Here is a 6,882-nt window from a genome sequence, read left to right on the forward strand (position 1 = left end):
TAGAAGAAAAATAACATCAAACACTTTGAAAAGTGAAGAAAAAGATATATATTGTGCTTGGTATTTCAGTATTCTATGTTTATTATAAAGACAATTAAAATAAAATGCAAACTATGCCTCATGAAAGAAGCCAAAATTAAGTCTCCGATGTATTTTGGAAATTGTGCAGGTAACCCTGATAATATTTTAGAGAATTTCTTCTACTTTTTTCTAAAGCAAGGCATTGCCTAAATACAAATTCTCTTTGTTATACATTAAATAATGAACATACTTCTACTATGTTTCATGTCATATATGACCTCAGCATTTTAAATTTCTTTTTTAACATGAGTTTTTAATACACAAATTAAAATGTTCTCAAAATATAAATATTATTTTATATTTTATATGAGGTGTCATATATGTACTTGTCTTTGGCATAAACTTTTTCTTTAATAGAACGCATACGTTTGTGTATTTTAACTTTTCTGGATAACTTAACATCTTCCACAGATAGATGGCCTTTTGCATTTTATTTTTTGGTAGAGTGGCCACTATAATAATATAAAATGTATTACACTTTAATTTAGTCTTTAATTTAGATTTTTATTAATATATGGGCTATAAAGTCAGATATTTCTAGTATTTAAATGTCTTTGTATTTGGGAAACAAGATTAACTTGATTATTTTAGTTCACATCAACCTTTCCAATTCCACCTCCAATTTCCACGCTTCCTACTTCTCTCATCTTTCTTTCATCTATCTCAATCATGACCAGTGTCAGAAACTGGCCTGAGAAGTTTGAGATATATAAAGAAAAGGATATTTACCAAAATCAGTCCAAAACATTTGTATACCATCACATCTGGAGATGAAGCAATTACCAATTATCTTGGAAGAGTCATTTTTGAAAACAGAGTTTTTGAAGGAAGTTGCAATTTTCTTTGTATTGGGAAGCATTGGCTGAAGAGAAGGAAATAGGCATCTCATTTGTAAGCAAGGACACAGACTGAACCCACAGAGGGGATGCAACACACATCCAGGGTTTATTCAATGCTGTTTGAGGAAGCTTTAGCACTAGGTTTGACTATGTGAAGGTCCCCTACTAATTATAAGGGAAGTACTCTCTGAAAAGCATAAATAAAATTTTCACCAATTCAGAAACCAAGAGATCCACACGTTTACTCACCAGAAAAAAAGAAGAGAAAAGAATTTCCTATGTCTTTGCAACCAGGATGCAAAACTGGGATCCTTGGAGTAATATTGAAAAACAGATGAGAACCGAGATATTGGAATTAGAATAAACCTAGGTTCGCGTCCCAATTGTATCACCTATTACTAGCTCTGAATGTGATAAATTTAGATACAAATTTACACCTTTATTTCCTCATGTATAAAATTGTTATCCTAAAGTAAATAATATTCATCTTCAAGAGATGATTTAAAGATTTATTGAGATCGTATTTATGAAGTTCTTCATGCAATGTCTACCACACAGAAAATACCAATTAATAGTAGCCATGAGTATCTTTGTATCCAACATATTTCAACATTGATTCTCAGAGTAAGTTATGTTAGACAGTAACTTATTACTGAATAACAAATTGAAATGTAGTAGTGACTTAAAACATTAACAATATATTATTTTTTATGATTTCACATATTGATTCAAATAAATTTGGCAATTATTTTGCAACATATGATGTAGCTGAGCTCCCTTATGTGGCTACCAGCTTCTAAAAGGCAACCTTCTAAATGGAAGTCCCAATATGCAAATGCTCCCCAAGCCTCTATTTGCATCATGCTTGTGATGTTCAGTCAGTCGCATTAAATCATATGGATAAGCACATAGTCAACGTGTTTGCATAGAGGGTGTAAACAAGGGCATAATGCACTGAGCACAATGTTACAATGTAGCTCAATATTCCTTGTGTCTCCTAATGTTTCACATCTTTTCCACATGCTAAACTCACTCAAACCCTTCCTGAAACTTTCAATGTATATTATTGTGTTATCATGATAAGATTTGAATTTTAGAATTTATTCAACTAAATTAATCCCAGGTGATCATAGCATCTCAGGGATTACACCTGGGTTCAATTCTTCAGTGCAGAGTTCTGTCCACTAAAAAGATAATGTAACTCCTTCCAGAAAACTCTACAGATAATTATAAGGCAGGAGCAGGATATAACAATAGACACTACAATTCAAATAATAGGGAAGGAATTGGAGACGTTTGACAGTTATGTGTCTGTAGAAATTTTGAGATCCAGTCAGAAAAAAAAATTACCAATTCCATCACCCACTGTCCCCCACCATCAGCATAGGGAATTTTCCTTAATTAGGGTTTGATTCCATTCCAAGGGTAAGATAACTATATCTATTGTTCTTCGTATTGTTAGGGTCACTCTTTGAGGTATTCCTACTTTTCTGTAGGAAAGAGTAGGTGATTATAGCTGGGTAAATTTCTTGGCTTGTTTCTTGGCCAGATATATTTACTGCCTAGAAATCTATTTTCATTTAGACTTCTTAAGTCCCACTAAGTTCAAGCTGATACAACTTTTTAAAAATAGTGTGAGTTCTAGATAGATAGATCGACACACATATATACATATATAAATATATATGTATAAGTATATATTCATATTTATATATATGTATATATAAATGTATCAAATTATAGCCTACTACATTAGATAAGAACCACTCTTTGGAATGTTTTCAAGATAGTCCCTCTCTATGTGGGGCTGCAAAGGGGGATCTTATTGTATGATTCCCTTAAAATTTTTAAAAGCCCATTTATCCAGTTATAAAAGCCTATAAGTCACTGCCTTACATTCCCATGTGATCTAACAAAGGACACCCTTGATTTGTTTTTTTAACCCCCAAACTATGTTTTACTGACAATACCTAGACTTTGATCTTTGCCTCTATGACATTTATTACTTTTGAGAAACTTTTGACAGCTAGAAAGTGTGGGAAAGAGAGAACAAGTCTTTTGTAAGAAATAATCCTCTGAATGCTGCTTGAAAATTGAGCATATATCTCTTTAGCACATATGTCTCTTGCAACACCCTATCATACTTGAGAAGAAAAAAGAGACAATTAGCACTTTCAATATGCTGCCTTGAAATCTCCATAGTCACATTCACAAACTCATTAGGTACATTTTCTGTTTTCCAATTTATCATAGGCAACAATTTTCCCAAATATCTGCAAACATGGTTTTCTTTGTCTCCAGTCCCTAACAGCAATTTTCTCACTGCTCTAAGAGACTTCACTAACAGTCTTCTTTCCTCCACTTAGACCTTTATCTCCCACACAATAACAAAGCTGATGACAGAAGTTATATCGTTTTGTTATAATAAGAGCCTACTTGCAGTTACCAGTTTCGGTTCCACTTATGTATGTCTGTGTGTTAGTTTCCTCTTGCTACTGTAAGAAATTACAATGAAGTTAATGGCTTTAAAAAGACCACAAATGTATTATTTTACAGTTCTAGAAGTCACCCTCTGATATGGACTTCACTGGGCTAAAATCATAATGTCAGCAGTATTACATTACTTTAAAGGCTTCTAGAGTCTGCCTACATTCTTTGACTTATGATCCTCTTCCATCTTCCAGGCCAGCAATTGCATTACTCTGAGCCTTGCTTTCATCAACACACCTCCTTCTCTGACTCAGACTCCCTGACTCCTTATTTTCTTTTTAGGAGCTTTGTGATTACATTGGATCTACCTTGATAGTCCAGCATAATCTCATAATCTCCCCCTGTCTTGTCCTTAGTTACATCTACAAAGTGTTTTTCTGGTCGTGGTGGTGGTGGTGGGTGTTTGTTTGTTTGTTTGTTTGTTTTTTAACATGGAGTCTTGTTCCGTAGCCCAGACTGGATTGCAGTGACGTAATCTCAGCCCACTGCAGCCTCTGCCTCCCAGGCTCAAATGATTCTCCTGGCTCAGCCTCCCAAGTAGCTGGTACTACAGGTGTGCACCATCATGCCCAGCTAATTTTTGTATCTCTACTAGAGATAGGGTTTCACCATGTTGGCCAGGCTGGTCTCAAACTCCTGACCTCAGATAACCCACCCGCCTCGGCTTCCCAAAGTGCTGGGACCACAGGCGTGGGCCACCACCCCTGGCCTAAAAAGTCATTTCATTCCATGTAAGATGATATATTTGCAGCTTTCAGTAAATAGGACATCCTTTGGGGTACCATTATTTTGCCCTCCACGGTCTATGTAACAAACCACTGCAAAATATAATGACTAAGACAATCACACTTTATTTTATCTGGTAATTCTTTGAATTGACTTGGGTTGATTTTATGTCTTTTTTTCTCTACCTTCCTGGTGTGTTGAAGTCAGTCACTGTATTAGTTGGGGTCCTCTAGAGGAAACCCCTACTGATACTTACCCATTGGTTGCCCATGGGTGAGTATTAAGCCTCTACTAAGACCCAGTTTTGGGCCAAAAGCTGTTTCTTGATACAAGAATAGCTATCTTCAGATAATGCCAGGGTCTTGCTCTAAAATCCTAAAAGCTCACGCTGTGACTCTCTTATAGAGTCCTGCCAAAGTCTCCAAAAAATATCCCTATCTGCCACTGACATTTCAAGTACTGTTGAATCTGCTGGATCATATGTCCCATGTGGCCGAACAGCTTGCCCAGAGCCTGGACCTGTCTTTCTTTTGTTCTAAGCCCTACAAAAAACTAGCAGCTTTTTGGGGCCCTATTTAAATGGGCTGAAGTAACATACTAAACTGTGGAATGTATTGCACTCACAATCTAAGGAAGCCCACTAGGCATTGTGCCTGTTTATTTGTTGTGGGAGAAACCAGGTGCAACAACTCATTCATCACTTTGAGATATACCTTAACATTACTCCTCCCAGTGGACGTCCAACAAATTTGTTAGATACAGAATTCTGGACTTTAGTAACATTTATTTCTCATCTTTTAACATGTAAAATTCTTATCAATGAGTCTGAAGAGTGGCTACTTCTTTCACTAGATCCAATTAGTAAAATGTCATCAATGTAATGGGTCTGTGTGATATCTTGCAGAAGGAAAAGAGGATGAAGATCCCTGCAAGCCAAATTATGATATAGAGCTGGAGAGTTTATATACCCCGAGGTAAGAAAGTGAAGGTAAAGTTCTGGCTTTGCTAGCTGAAAATGAAATACGTCTGGTGGATAGACAGTGTTGGAGAAAAGGGCATTTGCTATATCAATAACTGCATATCACATATCAAGGGATGTGTTAATTTGCCCAAGCAATGAAATAAAAACTCCAATGGCATCCACAATTTGAGTTACCACCTGATTAAGCTTATGATAATCTGCTGTCATTCTTCAAGATTCAGGGGTCTTCTGCAAAAGTCAAACACGTGAGTTGAAAAATAATGTGGGAATTATTGCCCCTGCAACCTTTAAATCCTTGATGGTGGCACAATACTCTACAGTTCTTCCAGGAATATGATATTGCTTGTGACTTACTATTTTCCTAGGTAAAGGCAGTGATAATGGCTTTCACTCAGTCTTTCCCACCATAATAGCCCTAACTTTAAGAAGAGACAAAATGCAAGACTGGGCCCTTGACTTGCATTGTACTTCAGCCAGTCACAGGATGAGGTTTTGAGTCTGATATTCAGCAATTTCAGCCCTGTGACTACAGGAAATAAGATTCTCCTTCTGGGTATACGTTGAATATCTTAAGTTGTTTACATGACGCTTGAGCTGAGAACTCAAATGTCTGAGCTCATCTTTTATTCCCCTACTTTGTCCAGTGACATTGGAAAGAACTAACCCATGTTATTATATTTGTTAGTTTTCCAAAAATATTTGAGGATGTCATATACAGTCATCCATCTCCTTACTTTTTGTATTTGGTTGATTAGTAGTATATATTACAGACAGTTTTCATACGTCTATAAAGAGTTCACGACATGGACTATCAGTGCTCTTTACATTACTGGAAATAGAGACATTTGTATCTTTAAATCTAATTAGATTAGAAAGCCTATTCTGGCAACCCCAGTATAAATTTTAAAACTCATTCTCAAAATTATTTTCCTTTAGAACCTTTCTTGGTACCAAAATTTGTGTTAGTCTGGGTTCCCAGATAAACTAAACCTTGAGTTACACTCCTCAGACTTTGCAATAAAGAAACATTACAACAATCGGCTATACCGTTGTAAGAGTATGCTTAATTACTGTATATTTAAGTGTAAAAAATAAAGTATGCACAGTCTAAAAATATAAGAAAAAATTTTATAGAATATATTTTTGGGCATTGTGATTTAGAGAGAATTCCTTAACCTCAAATAAAATTGATTTAGATAATCACCTACCTTGTTTTCACACCAAAATGATCAGAAACTTTCAAAACTTAATTCTTCAGCCAAAAAGGTAGAAAATAAATTAATTTTAAATAAAAGACAATCATGCTTAAGAGAAATGGCTACCTTGTTTACAGTTTCTGTTATGTCTCCTACAATTGATAAAAAGCTATTTTTTGTTAATTGAAATATATATAAGCGTATATATATTTCTGATTGAAACACACATATTTCAATGTATTTGAAATATGTGTATTTATAATATGTGCGTTGGAATACACATATTATTGAATGTGTGTTTGAAGCATGCATACTGATTAAAATATATGCATTTATAATGTGTTTGAAATATACATGTTTCACTGATTGAAACATACACATTTATAGTAATCCATGTTTCTTGAGGATTTCAAATTATTTAACAATATTCAGATCCTAAAATATTCTATCTCTTATAAATTGAGAAACATGTATTATTTTCAATTGCACATTAATAGGTGAGTGAATAAACAAATTATGTTCAAAGAGCATACTTTGTAGGACTTGAATACATTTCAATAGTCAGAAT

The sequence above is a fragment of the Pongo abelii genome, chromosome 22 (genome assembly GCF_028885655.2).
Source record: "Pongo abelii isolate AG06213 chromosome 22, NHGRI_mPonAbe1-v2.0_pri, whole genome shotgun sequence".
NCBI lineage: Eukaryota > Metazoa > Chordata > Mammalia > Primates > Hominidae > Pongo > Pongo abelii.